We start from the raw sequence: 22073 nt of genomic DNA on the forward strand, positions 1-22073 counted from the left end.
GGTGATGTATTGTATCACAGGTATGACTGATAGCTGCATTATATGAGGAGATAGCAATGCTCTGAGGACCATCTCCAGGTGACAGGTGATGCATTGTATCACAGGTATGACTGATAGACATCTGCATTATATGAGGAGATAGCAATGCTCTGAGGACCATTTGCAGGTGACAGGTGATGCATTGTATCACAGGTATGACTGATAGACAGCTGCATTATATGAGGATATAGCAGTGCTCTAAGGACCATCTGCAGGTGACAGGTGATGCATTGTATCACAGGTATGACTGATAGACAGCTGCATTATATGAGGAGATAGCAGTGCTCTGAGGACCATCTCCAGGTGACAGGGGATGCATTGTATCACAGGTATGACTGATAGACAGCTGCATTATATGAGGAGATAGCAGTGCTCTGAGGACCATCTCCAGGTGACAGGTGATGTATTGTATCACAGGTATGACTGATAGCTGCATTATATGAGGAGATAGCAATGCTCTGAGGACCATCTCCAGGTGACAGGTGATGCATTGTATCACAGGTATGACTGATAGACAGCTGCATTATATGAGGAGATAGCAATGCTCTGAGGACCATCTCCAGGTGACAGGTGACGCATTGTATCACAGGTATGACTGATAGACAGCTGCATTATATGAGGAGATAGCAGTGCTCTGAGGACTATCTCCAGGTGACAGGTGATGTATTGTATCACAAGTATCACTGATAGAGAGCTGCATTATATGAGGAGATAGCAGTGCTCTGAGGACCATCTCCAGGTGACAGGTGATGCATTGTATCACAGGTATGACTGATAGACATCTGCATTATATGAGGAGATAGCAGTGCTCTGAGGACTATCTCCAGGTGACAGGGGATGTATTGTATCACAGGTATCACTGATAGACAGCTGCATTATATGAGGAGATAGCAGTGCTCTGAGGATCATCTCCAGGAGACAGGTGACGCATTGTATCACAGGTATGACTGATAGACAGCTGCATTATATAAGGAGATAGCAATGCTCTGAGGACCATCTCCAGGTGACAGGTGATGTATTGTATCACAGGTATGACTGATAGCTGCATTATATGAGGAGATAGCAATGCTCTGAGGACCATCTCCAGGTGACAGGTGATGCATTGAATCACAGGTATGACTGATAGATATCTGCATTATATGAGTAGATAGCAATGCTCTGAGGACCATTTGCAGGTGACAGGTGATGCATTGTATCACAGGTATGACTGATAGACAGCTGCATTATATGAGGATATAGCAGTGCTCTAAGGACCATCTGCAGGTGACAGGTGATGCATTGTATCACAGGTATAACTGATAGACAGCTGCATTATATGAGGAGATAGCAGTGCTCTGAGGACCATCTCCAGGTGACAGGTGATGCATTGTATCACAGGTATGACTGATAGACAGCTGCATTATATGAGGAGATAGCAATGCTCTGAGGACCATTTGCAGGTGACAGGTGATGCATTGTATCACAGGTATGACTGATAGACAGCTGCATTATATGAGGATATAGCAGTGCTCTAAGGACCATCTGCAGGTGACAGGTGATGCATTGTATCACAGGTATGACAGATAGTCAGCTGCATTATATGAGGAGATAGCAGTGCTCTGAGGACCATCTCCAGGTGACAGGTGATGCATTGTATCACAGGTATGACTGATAGACAGCTGCATTATATGAGGAGATAGCAGTGCTCTGAGGACCATCTCCAGGTGACAGGTGATACATTGGATCACAGGTATGACTGATAGACATCTGCATTATATGAGGAGATAGCAATGCTCTGAGGACCATCTCCAGGTGACAGGTGATGCATTGTATCACAGGTATGACTGATAGACAGCTGCATTATATGAGGCGATAGCAGGCTCTGAGGACCATCTCCAGGAGACAGGTGACGCATTGTATCACAGGTATGACTGATAGACATCTGCATTATATGAGGAGATAGCAGTGCTCTGAGGACCATCTCCAGGTGACAGGTGATGCATTGTATCACAGGTATGACTGATAGACAGCTGCATTATATGAGGAGATAGCAATGCTCTGAGGACCATCTCCAGGTGACAGGTGATACATTGTATCACAGGTATGACTGATAGACAGCTGCATTATATGAGGATATAGCAGTGCTCTGAGGACCATCTCCAGGTGACAGGTGATACATTGTATCACAGGTATGACTGATAGACAGCTGCATTATATGAGGATATAGCAGTGCTCTGAGGACCATCTCCAGGTGACAGGTGAAGCATTGTATCACAGGTATGACTGATAGACAGCTGCATTATATGAGGAGATAGCAGTGCTCTGAGGACCATCTCCAGGTGACAGGTGATGCATTGTATCACAGCCAGGTATGACTGATAGACAGCTGCATTATATGGGGAGATAGCAATGCTCTGAGGATCATCTCCAGGTGACAGGTGACGTATTGTATCACAGGTATGACTGATAGACAGCTGCATTATATGAGGAGATAGCAGTGCTCTGAGGACCATCTCCAGGAGACAGGTGACGCATTGTATCACAGGTATGACTGATAGACATCTGCATTATATGAGGAGATAGCAGTGCTCTGAGGACCATCTCCAGGTGACAGGTGATGCATTGTATCACAGGTATGACTGATAGACAGCTACATTATATGAGAAGATAGCAGTGCTCTGAGGACCATTTGCAGGTGACAGGTGATGCATTGTATCACAGGTATGACTGATAGCTGCATTATATGAGGAGATAGCAATGCTCTGAGGACCATCTCCAGGTGACAGGTGATGCATTGTATCACAGCCAGGTATGGCTGATAGACAGCTGCATTATATGAGGAGATAGCAATGCTCTGAGGACCATCTCCAGGTGACAGGTGATGCATTGTATCACAGGTATGGCTGATAGACAGCTGCATTATATGAAGAGATAGCAGTGCTCTGAGGACCATCTCCAGGTGACAGGTGATGCATTGTATCACAGGTATGACTGATAGACAGCTGCATTATATGAGGAGATAGCAATGCTCTGAGGACATTTCCAGGTGACAGGTGATGTATTGTATCACAGGTATGACTGATAGCTGCATTATATGAGGAGATAGCAATGCTCTGAGGACCATCTCCAGGTGACAGGTGATGCATTGTATCACAGGTATGACTGATAGACAGCTGCATTATATGAGGAGATAGCAATGCTCTGAGGACCATCTCCAGGTGACAGGTGACGCATTGTATCACAGGTATGACTGATAGACAGCTGCATTATATGAGGAGATAGCAGTGCTCTGAGGACCATCTCCAGGTGACAGGTGACGTATTGTATCACAGGTATGACTGATAGACAGCTGCATTATATGAGGAGATAGCAGTGCTCTGAGGACTATCTCCAGGTGACAGGGGATGTATTGTATCACAGGTATCACTGATAGACAGCTGCATTATATGAGGAGATAGCAGTGCTCTGAGGATCATCTCCAGGAGACAGGTGACGCATTGTATCACAGGTATGACTGATAGCTGCATTATATGAGGAGATAGCAATGCTCTGAGGACCATCTCCAAGTGACAGGTGATGCATTGTATCACAGGTATGACTGATAGACATCTGCATTATATGAGGAGATAGCAATGCTCTGAGGACCATTTGCAGATGACAGGTGATGCATTGTATCACAGGTATGACTGATAGACAGCTGCATTATATGAGGATATAGCAGTGCTCTAAGGACCATATGCAGGTGACAGGTGATGCATTGTATCACACGTATGACTGATAGACAGCTGCATTATATGAGGAGATAGCAGTGCTCTGAGGACCATCTCCAGGTGACAGGTAATGCATTGTATCACAGGTATGACTGATAGACATCTGCATTATATGAGGAGATAGCAGTGCTCTGAGGACCATCTCCAGGAGACAGGTGACGCATTGTATCACAGGTATGGCTGATAGACAGCTGCATTATATGAGGAGATAGCAGTGCTCTGAGGACCATCTCCAGGTGACAGGTGATGCATTGTATCACAGGTATGACCGATAGCTGCATTATATGAGGAGATAGCAGTGCTCTGAGGATCATCTCCAGGTGACAGGTGACGCATTGTATCACAGGTATGACTGATAGACATCTGCATTATATGAGGAGATAGCAATGCTCTGAGGACCATCTCCAGGTGACAGGTGATGCATTGTATCACAGGTATGACTGATAGACAGCTGCATTATATGAGGAGATAGCAGGCTCTGAGGACCATCTCCAGGAGACAGGTGATGCATTGTATCACAGGTATGACTGATAGACATCTGCATTATATGAGGAGATAGCAATGCTCTGAGGACCATCTCCAGGTGACAGGTGATGCATTGTATCACAGGTATGACTGATAGACAGCTGCATTATATGAGGAGATAGCAATGCTCTGAGGACCATCTCCAGGTGACAGGTGATGCATTGTATCACAGGTATGACTGATAGACAGCTGCATTATATGAGGAGATAGCAATGCTCTGAGGACCATCACCAGGTGACAGGTGATGCATTGTATCACAGGTATGACTGATAGACATCTGCATTATATGAGGAGATAGCAATGCTCTGAGGACCATCTCCAGGTGACAGGTGATGCATTGTATCACAGGTATGACTGATAGACATATGCATTATATGAGGAGATAGCAATGCTCTGAGGACCATCTCCAGGTGACAGGTGACGCATTGCATCACAGGTATGACTGATAGACAGCTGCATTATATGAGGAGATAGCAATGCTCTGAGGACCATCTCCAGGTGACAGGTGATACATTGTATCACAGGTATGACTGATAAACAGCTGCATTATATGAGGATATAGCAGTGCTCTGAGGACCATCTCCAGGTGACAGGTGATGCATTGTATCACAGGTATGACTGATAGACAGCTGCATTATATGAGGAGATAGCAGTGCTCTGAGGACCATCTCCAGGTGACAGGGGATGTATTGTATCACAGGTATGACTGATAGACAGCTGCATTATATGAGGAGATAGCAGTGCTCTGAGGACCATCTCCAGGTGACAGGTGATGCATTGTGTCACCACTTTCTAGGCTCCTTATAGGGTTATTTCCTCTGGTATCAGTTGTGTTTGCAGTGTTACACACTATTTGCAGGGATGTGCTGTATGAAGTATCCGGCCCCTGTAATGCTGCTGATTGCTGTACCTGTGAGTGCAGGGAGGGAGGTCACCGGCAGCGCCCCCTGGGGGAGAGCTGCAGCACTGCCGCTGGTCTCCGGGCTGTATCTGGGATTCCAGGCTGCAGAGAGAAGAGGAGACGCCGGGTTTGGATGCAGAGACTCAGCCTCGGAGTGGGTGACATTATTATATGCTGCATTCAGTGCACGGTACAGAGGGGGAGCAGGCTGGGAGGTGGCAGCGGGACATTGGGGGGATCAGGAGGGTGTAAGGCTGCAGGAGAGGGAGCTAGAGAGTGAGACGAGAGAGAAGGGACCTACCTGCAGTAGATGCCTGGTGGATGCTGGGGGTGATGGTGGAACTTGGCTGCTGGGGTTGGTGATAGAGGTGACAGCACGTTATATACAGCAATAGCTCTCCATATGGGAAGTGTATATAGAATATATGGGAGAGGTCCTTTAGGAACTCTTCTGTAGGGAGTGTGTGGACCTTGGTGTATAGGGGCATAGCTGTGACCAGATACATTGCTGTGTTATTACCTGTGCAGTGATATATAGGGACATCGGTGTGTTATTACCTGTGCAGTGATATATAGGAACATCGGTGTGTGTTATTACCTGTGCAGTGATATATAGGGACATTGGTGTGTTATTACCTGTGCAGTGATATATAGGGACATCGGTGTGTGTTATTGCCTGTGCAGTGATATATAGGGACATCGGTGTGTGTTATTACATGTGCAGTGATATATAGGGACATCGGTGTGTGTTATTACCTGTGCAGTGATATATAGGGACATCGGTGTGTGTTATTACCTGTGCAGTGATATATAGGGACATCGGTGTGTTATTACCTGTGCAGTGATATATAGGGACATTGGTGTGTTATTACCTGTGCAGTGATATATAGGGACATTGGTGTGTTATTACCTGTGAAGTGATATATAGGGACATTGGTGTGTTATTACCTGTGCAGTGATATATAGGGACATTGGTGTGTTATTACCTGTGCAGTGATATATAGGGACATTGGTGTGTGTTATTATCTGTGCAGTGATATATAGGGACATCGGTGTGGGTTATTACCTGTGCAGTGATATATAGGGACATTGGTGTGTGTTATTACCTGTGAAGTGATATATAGGGACATTGGTGTGTTATTACCTGTGCAGTGATATATAGGGACATTGGTGTGTTATTACCTGTGCAGTGATATATAGGGACATTGGTGTGTGTTATTACCTTTGCAGTGATATATAGGGACATTGGTGTGTGTTATTACCTGTGCAGTGATATATAGGGACACCGGCGTGTGTTATTATCTATGCAGTGATATATAGGGACACCGGTGTGTGTTATTATCTATGCAGTGATATATAAGGACACTGGTGTGTATAATGCTGTTACTTGTACAGTGATATATAGAGACATCACTGGGTACTGTACTCCGGTCTGTACAGTGTTTGCAGAGAGCAGGTGGTTTGGCTGCAGTTCCACATGTGTTAGTGCCATATTGGTATAGGGTTCCCAGCAGCCCTGACGCTGATCCCTGCCGTGCGGACTAGAGGAGAGCCCAGGAGTGCAGCAGATATAGGGGCATAACCTATAGGAGAGCCCAGGAGTGCAGGGCATATAGGGACACCATCTATAGGAGAGCAGAAGAGTGCAGGGCATATAGGGACACCATCTGTAGGAGAGCCCAGGAGTGCAGCAGATATAGGGCATAATCTAAAGTAGAGCCTTGGAGTGTAGAGCATATAGGGACATTATCTATAGGAGAGCCCAAGAGTACAGGATCTATAGGGACACAATCTATAAGAGATACCAGGAGCGCAGGACACAATCTATAGGAGATCCTAGCAGTGCAGGACATATGGGGCATAGTCTACAGGAGAGCCCAGGAGTGCAGGACATATAGGAACATAATCTATAGGAGATCCTAGCACATACTGTATAGAGATACCATCTATAGGAGAGCCCAGGACATATAGGGTTCAGCATTGTGTATGGTGGGTGTTAGTGGTGGGAAGGCTGACATTTCAGGCTTCTGTGCATCTATAGCACTGGGGGACTGAGTCGGAGACTCTGGGGGGCTCAGTGACATTCAAGGATCTAAGGACTCTGGACCCCAGGACGCTTTACACGGAGCACCTGGTAATTCCTGGCCGGGCTCCCATCCGGCTCCCTCCAGGTGAGTGCAATATACAGTAATTATTGTGTAATCATTACACAAGGTGTATATCAATGATACAGTGTGTGTGTGTGTGTGTGTGTGTGTGTGTGTGTGTGTGTGTGTGTGTGTGTGTGTGTGTGTATTTATATATATCAGTGATACATTATAAGGCTTCTATATCAGTGATACTATATAAGTCTTTATCTGTCTGTAGAGCAGTGATACAGTCATCAGGGCTGAAACTAGGATTTACGTCACCCGGGGCAAGGCAGCAATTTGTCGCCCGCCCCCCAAAACAAACCCCCTACCCCCACAAAGAAAACCTTGTCATACTAAAATACTTGGATTATGAAAAATTTTGAATAAAAAAAAAGGGATACTATTGGACAGTACACTCACATGACCTATGCGTCACATGCCCCCCTGTGTGTCCCCATACATTGCACTATACATAGTAACATAGTAACTACGGTTGAAAAAAGACAATTGTCCATCGAGTTCAACCTATTTGTGGTCTCCTATGCAGTCCTATTATAGGACTAGTTATTTTTATGTTAGGACTAGTTATATTAACTATAATGCGTGCCTACGCACCATAACCCTGAATATCTTTATCCAATAGGAATTTATCTAACCCATTCTTAAAGGTGTTGACTGAGTCCGCAGTTACTACTCTCTCAGGCAGGGAATTCCAAACACGTATTGTCCTTACTGTGAAAAAACCTTTTCGCTCAGTGCGGAAACTCCTCTCCTCTAACCTAAGCGAGTGACCACGTGTCCTCTGTGCTGATCTTATAGAAAACAGGTCCCTCCCAAGCTCTGTGTATTGACCCCTTATATATTTGTAGATATTGATCATGTCCCCTCTTAGTCTCCTCTTTTCCAATGTAAACATGCCTAGCCTTGCAAGCCTTTCCTCGTATTCCAGCGTCTCCATGCCCTTGATTAGTTTGGTCGCCCGCTCTGAACCTTTTCTAGCTCCAGGATATCCTTTTTGTAATGTGGTGCCCAAAATTGCACACAGTATTCAAGATGAGGCCTCACTAGTGATTTATATAACGGGAGTATAATACCCTCGTCCCTTGCATCAATTCCCCGTTTTATGCATGCTAATATCTTATTTGCCTTCTTTGCTGCAATCCTACTTTGGGTACTGCAGCTTAATTTGTTATCTATGTGAACATCTAAGTCTTTTTCCAGTACAGAATCCCCTAATGTTACCCCATTTAGTAGGTAGGTGTAATTTTTGTTCTTGTTACCACAGTGCATTACCTTACACTTGTCTATGTTGAATCTCATTCTCCATTTTGCTGCCCAAGCTTCCAGTTTAATTAAGTCATTCTGAAGACACTCAGCATCCCCCTCTATCACTGCACTATATCATAACACTTCATCACTGCTCTACATTCCCCTATCCACTGCACTATATCGATATACTACATCCCCTACACGCTGAACTACATCACTACACTACATGGTCCTATACACTACACCACATACCCTATATACTACACCAAATCCCCCCATCTGGGAAGCAAAGTGGAGGTTGATACTGCTACCTGGGAGCACAGTGGCGATAATAAAGTCTGTCTTTAAACTCACCAATAAGCTGCTACAGTGATACTCGCTGAGAGTTGGAGGTTGTCCAGGCTCTAAGTTTCCACTGTCAAGTGGACAGCTAGCAAAGTGAACCTTTGATTTCTGTAACATCGGTGACTGCACCTGTTAGCAAGCATAAGCCTGGGGGGGTGTAGTATGGTATGCCGGCGGTCAGGCTCCCGGCGGTCAGCATACCGGCGCTGGAATCCTGACCGCCGGCATACCGACAGGTGAGCGAGCGCAAATAAGCCCCTTGCGGGCTCGCTGCGCTCACCAGGCTGCGGGCACAGGTATCTATTCTCCCTCCAGGGGGGTCGTTGACCCCCAAGTGGGAGAAAAGATATCGGTATGCCGGCGGTCGGGATTCCGGCACCGGTATGGTGGTCGCCGGGAGCCCGGCCGCCGGCAACCTGAAGACCGCCCAGCCTGGGGCAGTGTGGTGTAGCCTGCAGCTTGTTATCGGTTGGTGCTGGGCAGGCAGACCGAATCATAGCCTGCTGAAAAACACAGCACCAACAGCTCGCTTCTATAGCTTGTACAATGCACTGCACACTAGTCGCAGCACTGCATGGCAAAGACAAAAGTTTAAGACAGTAGCCGACATAGGAGAGATCCCGGGTACTGAAGCTCACCTGCACAGCATCGGAGGCAGCTGCAGCCAGACAGGTGTGTTAGAGACACTGCCCCGGGAGCCGTCTGCTGTCTCACTGAAGCAGCACTGCCGGTAAAAACAAAACAAAAAAAACCTGCTCCTCTGTAACTCCTCAGCGCCCCCTCAAATCCTGCACCCGGGGCGCATGCCCCCTTAGCCCCCCCTAGTTACGGCCCTGCAGTCATTGAGCAGTTGTACTAAGCCTTAAAGAGAGATAAAGTGGACAGAGATAAAGTACCAGCCAATCTATTGCTTTCTGTATTTGACTGTATTTATGCTGATGACACTTTCCTGGTTTTGGACCCTTGTCTGTTCTGTGTTCTATGCTTGTTTGAAAATTGAGAAACATATACTGGAAAAAAAAATGTACCAACCAATCAGCTCCTAGCTGCCATGTGACAGGCTGTTTAAAAAATGACAGGAGTTGGTTGGTTGGTACTTTGGAGGGTAATTCAGAGTTAATCGCAGCAGCAAATTTGTTAGCAGTTGGGCAAAACCATGTGCACTGCAGGGGGGGGGGGGGGTGTAACATGTGCAGAGAGAGTTAGATTTGGGTGGGTTATTTTGTTTTTGTGCAGGGTAAATACTGGTTGCTTTATTTTTACACTGCAATTTAGATTTCAGTTTGAACACACCCCACCCAAATCTAACTCTCTCTGCACATGTTATATCTGCCCCCCCCTGCAGTGCACATGGTTTTGCCCATCTGCTAACAAATTTGCTGCTGCAATCAACTCGGAATTAGGCTCTTTGGTGGTCATTCCGCGTTGATCGCTAGCTGCATTTGTTCGCAGCGCAGCGATCAGGCTAAAAAACTGCAGTTCTGCGTATGTGGCGCAATGTGCACGCGCGACGTACAGGCACAACGAACGATGCCGTTTTGCACAGGGTCTAGCGATGCATTTCAGTCGCACTGGTTGAAGCAGAATGATTGACATGAAGTGGACGTTTCTGGGTGGCAACTGACCGTTTTCAGGGAGTGTTCGGAAAAACGCAGGCGTACCAAGGAAAACGCAGGCGTGGCTGGGCGAACGCTGGGCGGGTGCGTGACGTCAAAACCGGAACTGAATAGTCTGAAGTGATCGCAAGCGCTGAGTAGGTTTTGAGCTACTCTGAAACTACACTAAAAAATTTTGCAGACGCGCTGCGATACAACCGTTCGCAGTTCTGCTAAGCTAAAATACAATCCCAGTGGGCGGAGGCATAGCGTTTGTACGGCTGCTAAAAACTGCTAGCGAGCGATCAACTCCCTTTATCTCTCTCCACGTTATTACTCTCCAAAGAGGATGATGTGTCACTGATCTATAGACTGATTCTGTATCACTGATATATAGGGGCAGATGTACCAGTCTATAGATCAGTGACACATCATTAGTCTATAGATCAGTGACACAGTATCAGTCTATAGATCGTTGACACAATATCAGTCTATAGATCAGTGACACAGTATCAGTCTATAGATCAGTGATACAGTATCAGTATATAGATCAGTGACACAGTATCAGTCTATAGATCAGTGATACAGTATCAGTATATAGATCAGTGACACATCATCAGTCTATAGATCAGTGATACAGTATTAGTCTATAGATCAGTGACACAGTATCAGTATATAGATCAGTGACATAGTATCAGTCTATAGATCAGTGACACAGTATCAGTCTATAGATCAGTGACACAGTATCAGTCTATAGATCAGTGATACAGTATCAGTTTATAGATCAGTGACACAGTATCAGTCTATAGATCAGTGACACAGTATCAGTCTATAGATCAGTGATACAGTATCAGTATATAGATCAGTGACACATCATCAGTCTATAGATCAGTGATACAGTATTAGTCTATAGATCAGTGACACAGTATCAGTATATAGATCAGTGACATAGTATCAGTCTATAGATCAGTGACACAGTATCAGTCTATAGATCAGTGACACGTCATCAGTCTATAGATCAGTGATACAGTATCAGTATATAAATCAGTGACACATCATCAGTCTATAGATCAGTGATACAGTATCAGTCTATAGATCAGTGACACAGTATCAGTCTATAGATCAGTGATATAGTATCAGTCTATAGATCAGTGACACAGTATCAGTCTATAGATCAGTGATACAGTATTAGTCTATAGATCAGTGACACAGTATCAGTCTATAGATCAGTGACACAGTTTCAGTCTATAGATCAGTGATATAGTATCAGTCTATAGATCAGTGACACAGTATCAGTCTATAGATCAGTGATACAGTATTAGTCTATAGATCAGTGACACAGTATCAGTCTATAGATCAGTGACACAGTTTCAGTCTATAGATCAGTGATCTAGTATCAGTCTATAGATCAGTGACACAGTATCAGTCTATAGATCAGTGATATAGTATCAGTCTATAGATCAGTGACACAGTGTCAGTCTATAGATCAGTGATACAGTATTAGTCTATAGATCAGTGACACAGTATCAGTCTATAGATCAGTGACACAGTTTCAGTCTATAGATCAGTGATATAGTATCAGTCTATAGATCAGTGACACAGTATCAGTCTATAGATCAGTGATATAGTATCAGTCTATAGATCAGTGATACAGTATCAGTCTATAGATCAGTGACGCAGTATCAGTCTATAGATCAGTAATATAGTATCAGTCTATAGATCAGTGATACAGTATCAGTCTATAGATCAGTGACACAGTATCAGTCTATACATCAGTGACACAGTATCAGTCTATAGATCAGTGATACAGAATCAGTCTATAGATCAGTGATATAGTATCAGTCTATAGATCATTGACACAATATCAGTCTATAGATCAGTGATACAGTATCAGTCTATAGATCAGTGACATAGTATCAGTCTATAGATCAGTGACGCAGTATCAGTCTATAGATCAGTGATATAGTATCAGTCTATAGATCATTGACACAATATCAGTCTATAGATCAGTGATACAGTATCAGTCTATAGATCAGTGATACAGTATCAGTCTATAGATCAGTGACACAGTATCAGTCTATAGATCAGTGACACATCATCAGTCTATAGATCAGTGATACAGTATCAATCTATAGATCAGTGACGCAGTATCAGTCTATAGATCAGTGACACAGTATCAGTCTATAGATCAGTGACATAGTATCAGTCTATAGATCAGTGACACAGTATCAGTCTATAGATCAGTGATATAGTATCAGTTTATAGATCAGTGACACAGTATCAGTCTGTAGATCAGTGACACAGTATCATTCTATAGATCAGTGATATAGTATCAGTCTATAGATCAGTGACACAGCATCAATCTATAGATCAGTGATACAGTATCAGTTTATAGATCAGTGACACAGTATCAGTCTATAGATCAGTGATACAGTATCAGTCTATAGATCAGTGATACAGTATCAGTTTATAGATCAGTGACACAGTATCAGTATATAGATCAGTGATACAGTATCAGTCTATAGATCAGTGACACATCATCAGTCTATAGACCAGTGATACAGTATCAGTTTATAGATCAGTGACACAGTATCAGTCTGTAGATCAGTGACACAGTATCATTCTATAGATCAGTGATATAGTATCAGTCTATAGATCAGTGACACGTCATCAGTTTATAGATCAGTGATACAGTATCAGTTTATAGATCAGTGACACAGTATCAGTCTGTAGATCAGTGACACAGTATCATTCTATAGATCAGTGATACAGTATCAGTCTATAGATCAGTGACACAGTATCAGTCTATAGATCAGTGATACAGTATCAGTCTATAGATCAGTGACACATCATCAGTCTATAGATCAGTGACACAGTATCAGTCTATAGATCAGTGACACAGTATCAGTCTATAGATCAGTGATACAGTATCAGTCTATAGATCAGTGACACAGTATCATTCTATAGATCAGTGATACAGTATCAGTCTATAGATCAGTGACGCATCATCAGTCTATAGATCAGTGATACAGTATCAGTTTATAGATCAGTGACACAGTATCAGTTTATAGATCAGTGATACAGTATCAGTCTATAGATCAGTGATACAGTATCAGTCTATAGATCAGTGACACAATATCAGTCTATAGATCAGTGACATAGTATCAGTCTATAGATCAGTGATATAGTATCAGTCTATAGATCAGTGATATAGTATCAGTCTATAGATCAGGGACGCAGTATCAGTCTATAGATCAGTGACACGTCATCAGTTTATAGATCAGTGACACAGTATCAGTCTATAGATCAGTGACACAGTATCAGTCTATAGATCAGGGACGCAGTATCAGTCTATAGATCAGTTATATAGTATCGGTCTATAGATCAGGGACGCAGTATCAGTCTATAGATCAGTGACACAGTATCAGTCTATAGATCAGTGACACATCATCAGTTTATAGATCAGTGACACATCATCAGTCTATAGATCAGTGACATAGTATCAGTCTATAGATCAGTGACACAGTATCAGTCTATAGATCAGTGACACAGTATCAGTCTATAGATCAGTGATATAGTATCAGTCTATAGATCAGTGACACATCATCAGTTTATAGATCAGTGACACATCATCAGTCTATAGATCAGTGACACATCATCAGTCTATAGATCAGTGACATAGTATCAGTCTATAGATCAGTGACACAGTATCAGTCTATAGATCAGTGACATAGTATCAGTCTATAGATCAGTGACACAGTATCAGTCTATAGATCAGTGACACAGTATCAGTCTATAGATCAGTGACACAGTATCAGTCTATAGATCAATAATACAGTATCAGTTTATAGATCAGTGATACATCATCAGTCTATAGATCAGTGACATAGTATCAGTCTATAGATCAGTGACACAGTATCAGTCTATAGATCAGTGACATAGTATCAGTCTATAGATCAGTGACACAGTATCAGTCTATAGATCAGTGACACAGTATCAGTCTATAGATCAGTGACACAGTATCAGTCTATAGATCAATAATACAGTATCAGTTTATAGATCAGTGATACATCATCAGTCTATAGATCAGTGATACAGTATCAGTCTATAGATCAGTGATACAGTATCAGTCTATAGATAATAATAATAATTAATAATAATAATAATAATTTTATTTATATAGCGCTCTTTCTCCAACAGGACTCAAGGCGCTTTACAGACATCAAAAACAATACACATGATACAGAGGATTTAAGTAATACAGCAATAGATAAGCCACACAGACATAAAAGAAAAGCTTAAGCACACAGAGAGCATAATGCAGGATTGGTGTAGGCATTTTGGGTAATAACTTCCAAGGGTTGTGTATACCACCCGCACAGGTACCAAGTGCGGCAGCCATCTTGGGCGCTCAGCGTAGGATTACCCAGGGTGGAATAGTCTACCCCTAGAAGAGATGACACAAAATGGGGGTGATTTCAGAGTCCTACAGATTAGAGTAGGGTTCCAACAAAACCACAAGGTCCATGTATTTTTCATCCATCCCATCCACAAGTGTACCATATGGGGCAGCCATGTTGGGCGCACTTTGGAGGTTACACTGTGGGAGATGAGCCATACAAGGGCCAAGTTCATATATGGGAAAACTGATGCTTATGTCGTAGTATGTACCCTGCATGTAGGGCACAATGGAAAGGTGTGCAATCAGTGGAGGTAAACATTACAGGAAAAACACATGGTGGGGTAGAAGCGAGCTATTGAAGGGGGAAAAAAAAAAAAACACACAATAGCAGGTAACTAGTGGCAGAAGTAAAATTGGGATAACATTATTTTGGTAAGATCCAGAGGTGTATCTTGAGGACCAGACGCCCCTGGCAAAGTAAGGGACTGGCGCCCTCCCCAATATCTGAAATAGGGAAGGTGCATGGGCAAAAAAGGTGCGTGATCTTGTGGGAATGGGGCATGACCACACAATAGTACTCCCAATTCAAATTACATTACACAGTAGTACCCCTTATACACATTATGTCCCACCATAGTGCCCCTTACACATCATGCCCACACAGCAATCCTTGTCACGCTGTGGAGAAATCAGCAGTGCCTAGCCAAGGAGTAGCGCTGCCCAGCGATGTTTCCTGCAGTCAGGGGTTATAATCAAATATTAATGGCATTGAAAAGTTATCTCTGTGCACTACCTAGTAGTGGTGATGTAGTGATATATTAAGAATAGGATTCTAGTAGTTTATTTTGAGTTTCTTCACTGTGGTGCCGAACACCGGTGCCAGCTCTTGGCTGCTGTGCAAACCACCAGCCCAGGCACTGCCGCTACTAAGTGATTCCACTCCCTGGCCAAGGGTGGCACCATCAGGCAGCATCCCCTCCTCAGCCAGTGCACCTGGTCAATGCCATCAGTCAATGCTGGTCCATGCCATCCTGGTCAATGGGTAGATAACCTCCTGTCTCCAGCACATAGCCGTAGTCCCCAGCCCCTCCCAGCACATAGACATAGTCCCCCTCCTGCTCCCAGTACATATCCGTAATCTCCATTCCCCTCCAGCACATAGCCATAGCCCCATCTCCCTCCCAGCACATAGCCATGGTCTTCCCCCTCCCTGTATATAGTCTTCTCCCCTCCCAGCACAGGGTCTCCCCTCTCCCTGTATATAGTCCTCTGCCCTCCCAGCACAGAGTCTCCCCCCTCCCTGCATATAATCATCTCCCCTCCCAGCACAGAGTCTCCCCCTTCCTTGCTTATAGTCCTCTCCCCTCCCAGTACATAGTCTCCCCTCTCCCTGCATATAATCCTCTCCCCTCCCAGCACAGAGTCTCCCCCTTCCCTGCTTATAGTCCTCTCCCCTCCCAGTACATAGTCTCCCCTCTCCCTGCATATAATCTTCTCCCCTCCCAGCACATAGTCTCCCCCTTCCCTGCTTATAGTCCTCTCCCCTCCCAGTACATAGTCTCCCCTCTCCCTGCATATAATCCTCTCCCCTCCCAGCACAGAGTCTCCCCCTTCCCTGCTTATAGTCCTCTCCCCTCCCAGCACAGAGTCTCCCCCCTCCCTGCATATAGTCTTCTCCCCTCCCAGCACAGAGTCTCCCCCCTCCCTGCATATAATCTTCTCCCCTCCCAGCACATAGTCTCCCCCTTCCCTGCTTATAGTCCTCTCCCCTCCCAGTACATAGTCTCCCCTCTCCCTGCATATAATCCTCTCCCCTCCCAGCACAGAGTCTCCCCGTTCCCTACGAGGCTGAAGTTAGCTTCTTATTCGGCCAGCTTCTTATTCACTTCTTATTCAAGCTCCAGCTTCTTATTCACTTCTTATTCGAACTCCAGCTTCTTATTCAGATCATTCAGTTTCGCAAGGGTTAATGAGTCTTCTGTCACAAATTTGACACCTGAAATCAACAGAGTAGGGTCCCTTGCATGTGACCCACTTGTATTTTGCCTGGCCCAACACTGTTTTGGGCATGAAATACACTGGCAAAGTGGGCACACACACCATATTTTGCCATTTTGAATAAGTAGCTGTAGTTTTGCAAGGGTTAACTAGTCTTGGGCCACAAATTTGACACCTGAAATCAACAGAGAGTGGTCACTTGCATGTGACCCACTTGTATTTTGCCTGGCCCAACGCTGTTTTGGGCATGAAATACACTGGCAAAGTGGGCACACACACCATATTTTACCATTTTGAATAAGTAGCTGTAGTTTTGCAAGGGTTAACCAGTCTTGGGCCACAAATCTGACACCTGAAATCAACAGAGGGTGGTCACTTACATGTGACGCAGTTGTATTTTGCTTGGCCCAATGCTGTTTTGGGCATGAAATATACTGGCAAAGTGGGCACACACACCATATTTTGCCATTTTGAATAAGTAGCTGTAGTTTAGCAAGGGTTAACTAGTCTTGGGCCACAAATTTGACCCCCAAAAACAACAGAGGGTGGTCACTTATATATGACGCAGTTGTAATTTGCCTGGCCCAACGCTGTTTTGAGCATGAAATATACTGGCAAAGTGGGCACACACCATATTTACCATTTTGAATAAGTAGCTGTAGTTTTTCAAGGGTTAACCAGTCTTGGGCCACAAATCTGACACCTGAAATCAACAGAGGGTGGTCACTTACATATGACGCAGTTGTATTTTGCTTGGCCCAACGCTGTTTTGGGCATGAAATACACTGGCAAAATGGGCACACACACCATATTTTGCCATTTTGAATAAGTAGCTGTAGTTTAGCAAGGGTTAACTAGTCTTGGGCCACAAATTTGACCCCCAAAAACAACAGAGGGTGGTCACTTACATATGACGCAGTTGTATTTTGCTTGGCCCAACGCTGTTTTGGGCATGAAATACACTGGCAAAGTGGGCACACACACCATATTTTACCATTTTGAATAAGTAGCTGTAGTTTTTCAAGGGTTAACCAGTCTTGGGCCACAAATCTGACACCTGAAATCAACAGAGGGTGGTCACTTACATATGACGCAGTTGTATTTTGCTTGGCCCAACGCTGTTTTGGGCATGAAATACACTGGCAAAATGGGCACACACACCATATTTTGCCATTTTGAATAAGTAGCTGTAGTTTAGCAAGGGTTAACTAGTCTTGGGCCACAAATTTGACCCCCAAAAACAACAGAGGGTGGTCACTTACATATGACGCAGTTGTATTTTGCCTGGCCCAACGCTGTTTTGGGCATGAAATACACTGGCAAAGTGGGCACACACACCATATTTTACCATTTTGAATAAGTAGCTGTAGTTTTGCAAGGGTTAACCAGTCTTGGGCCACAAATCTGACACCTGAAATCAACAGAGGGTGGTCACTTACATATGACGCAGTTGTATTTTGCTTGGCCCAACGCTGTTTTGGGCATGAAATACAGTACACTGGCAAAGTGGGCACACACACCATATCTTACCATTTTGAATAAGTAGCTGTAGTTTTGCAAGGGTTAACCAGTCTTGGGCCACAAATTTGACAACTGAAATCAACAGAGGGTGGTCACTTACATATGACCCACTTGTATTTTGCTTGGCCCAACGCTGTTTTGGGCATGAAATACACTGGCAAAGTGGGCACAGACACCATTTTATAAATTGCCATTTTGAATAAGTAGCTGTAGTTTTGCAAGGGTTAACTAGTCTTGGGCCACAAATTTGACCCCTGAAATCAACAGAGGGTGGTCACTTACATATGACCCACTTGTATTTTGCTTGGCCCAACGCTGTTTTGGGCATACAATACACTGGCAAAGTGGGCACACACACCATATTTTGCCATTTTGAATAAGCAGCTGTAGTTTTGCAAGGGTTAACTAGTCTTGGGCCACAAATTTGACCCCTGAAATCAGCAGACGGTGGTCACTTACATATCACCCACTTGTATTTTGTTTGGCCCAACGCTGTTTCGGGCATGAAATACACTGGCAAAGTGGGCACACACACCATATTTTACCATTTTGAATAAGTAGCTGTAGTTTTGCAAGGGTTAACCAGTCTTGGGCCACAAATCTGACACCTGAAATCAACAGAGGGTGGTCACTTACATGTGTCGCAGTTGTATTTTGCTTGGCCCAACGCTCTTTTGGGCATGAAATATACTGGCAAAGTGGGCACACACACCATATTTTGCCATTTTGAATAAGTAGCTGTAGTTTAGCAAGGGTTAACTAGTCTTGGGCCACAAATTTGACCCCCAAAAACAACAGCGGGTGGTCACTTATATATGACGCAGTTGTATTTTGCCTGGCCCAACGCTGTTTTGAGCATGAAATATACTGGCAAAGTGGGCACACACCATATTTTGCCATTTTGAATAAGTAGCTGTAGTTTAGCAAGGGTTAACTAGTCTTGGGCCACAAATTTGACCCCCAAAAACAACAGAGGGTGGTCACTTACATATGACGCAGTTGTATTTTGCTTGGCCCAACGCTGTTTTGGGCATGAAATACACTGGCAAAGTGGGCACACACACCATATTTTGCCATTTTCAATAAGTAGCTGTAGTTTTGCAAGGGTTAACTAGTCTTGGGCCACAAATTTGACACCTGAAATCAACAAAGGGTGATCAGTTACATATGACCCACTTGTATTTTGCTTGGCCCAACGCTGTTTTGGGCATGAAATACACTGGCAAAGTGGGCACACACACCATATTTTGCCATTTTGAATAAGTAGCTGTAGTTTAGCAAGGGTTAACTAGTCTTGGGCCACAAATTTGACCCCCAAAAACAACAGAGGGTGGTCACTTACATATGACGCAGTTGTATTTTGCTTGGCCCAACGCTGTTTTGGGCATGAAATACACTGGCAAAGCGGGCACACACACCATATTTTGCCATTTTGAATAAGTAGCTGTAGTTTAGCAAGGGTTAACTAGTCTTGGGCCACAAATTTGACCCCCAAAAACAACAGAGGGTGGTCACTTACATATGACGCAGTTGTATTTTGCCTGGCCCAACGCTGTTTTGGCCACGAAATACACTGGCAAAGTGGGCACACACACCATATTTTACCATTTTGAATAAGTAGCTGTAGTTTTGCAAGGGTTAACTAGTCTTGGGCCACAAATTTGACCCCTGAAATCAACAGAGGGTGGTCACTTACATATGACCCACTTGTATTTTGCTTGGCCCAACGCTGTTTTTGGCATGAAATACACTGGCAAAGTGGGCACACACACCATATTTTGCCATTTTGAATAAGCAGCTGTAGTTTTGCAAGGGTTAACTAGTCTTGGGCCACAAATTTGACACCTGAAATCAACAGAGGGTGGTCACTTACATATGACCCACTTGTATTTTGCTTGGCCCAACGCTGTTTTGGGCATGAAATACACTGGCAAAGTGGGCACACACACCATATTTTACCATTTTGAATAAGTAGCTGTAGTTTTGCAAGGATTAACCAGTCTTGGGCCACAAATCTGACACCTGAAATCAACAGAGGGTGGTCACTTACATGTGACGCAGTTGTATTTTGCGTGGCCCAACGCTGTTTTGGGCATGAAATATACTGGCAAAGTGGGCACACACACCATATTTTGCCATTTTGAATAAGTAGCTGTAGTTTAGCAAGGGTTAACTAGTCTTGGGCCACAAATTTGACCCCCAAAAACAACAGAGGGTGGTCACTTATATATGACGCAGTTGTATTTTGCCTGGCCCAACGCTGTTTTGAGCATGAAATATACTGGCAAAGTGGGCACACACCATATTTTGCCATTTTGAATAAGTAGCTGTAGTTTAGCAAGGGTTAACTAGTCTTGGGCCACAAATTTGACCCCCAAAAACAACAGAGGGTGGTCACTTACATATGACGCAGTTGTATTTTGCTTGGCCCAACGCTGTTTTGGGCATGAAATACACTGGCAAAGTGGGCACACACACCATATTTTACCATTTTGAATAAGTAGCTGTAGTTTTTCAAGGGTTAACCAGTCTTGGGCCACAAATCTGACACCTGAAATCAACAGAGGGTGGTCACTTACATATGACGCAGTTGTATTTTGCTTGGCCCAACGCTGTTTTGGGCATGAAATACACTGGCAAAGTGGGCACACACACCATATTTTGCCATTTTGAATAAGTAGCTGTAGTTTAGCAAGGGTTAACTAGTCTTGGGCCACAAATTTGACCCCCAAAAACAACAGAGGGTGGTCACTTACATATGACGCAGTTGTATTTTGCCTGGCCCAACGCTGTTTTGGGCATGAAATACACTGGCAAAGTGGGCACACACACCATATTTTACCATTTTGAATAAGTAGCTGTAGTTTTGCAAGGGTTAACCAGTCTTGGGCCACAAATCTGACACCTGAAATCAACAGAGGGTGGTCACTTACATATGACGCAGTTGTATTTTGCTTGGCCCAACGCTGTTTTGGGCATGAAATACAGTACACTGGCAAAGTGGGCACACACACCATATTTTACCATTTTGAATAAGTAGCTGTAGTTTTGCAAGGGTTAACCAGTCTTGGGCCACACATTTGCCCCGCAAAAACAACAGAGGGTGGTCACTTGCATGTGATCCACTTGTATTTTTCCTGGCTCAACGCTGTTTTGGGCATGAAATACACTGGCAAAGTGGGCACACACACCATGATTTGCTATTTTGAATAAGTAGCTGTAGTTTTGCAAGGGTTAACCAGTCTTGGGCCACAAATTTGACAACTGAAATCAACAGAGGGTGGTCACTTACATATGACCCACTTGTATTTTGCTTGGCCCAACGCTGTTTTGGGCATGAAATACACTGGCAAAGTGGGCACACACACCATTTTATAAATTGCCATTTTGAATAAGTAGCTGTAGTTTTGCAAGGGTTAACTAGTCTTGGGCCACAAATTTTACCCCTGAAATCAACAGAGGGTGGTCACTTACATATGACCCACTTGTATTTTGCTTGGCCCAACGCTGTTTTGGGCATACAATACACTGGCAAAGTGGGCACACACACCATATTTTGCCATTTTGAATAAGTAGCTGTAGTTTTGCAAGGGTTAA

General features: G+C 44.0%; 1 protein-coding gene across 1 annotated transcript in view; it reads left to right on the top strand.

Moving 5' to 3' along the window:
* Positions 1-5328: 5328 nt before the first annotated feature.
* The window catches only part of CASR (calcium sensing receptor), a 352739-nt gene continuing 335994 nt past the window's right edge, over positions 5329-22073 (top strand). The window contains exon 1 of the mRNA XM_063956826.1: positions 5329-7385. The gene's annotated coding sequence lies outside the window, so the exon portion shown is untranslated. The remainder of the gene's footprint in view (positions 7386-22073) is intronic.

Source organism: Pseudophryne corroboree, chromosome 2 (assembly GCF_028390025.1).
Source record: "Pseudophryne corroboree isolate aPseCor3 chromosome 2, aPseCor3.hap2, whole genome shotgun sequence".
Taxonomy (NCBI): domain Eukaryota; kingdom Metazoa; phylum Chordata; class Amphibia; order Anura; family Myobatrachidae; genus Pseudophryne; species Pseudophryne corroboree.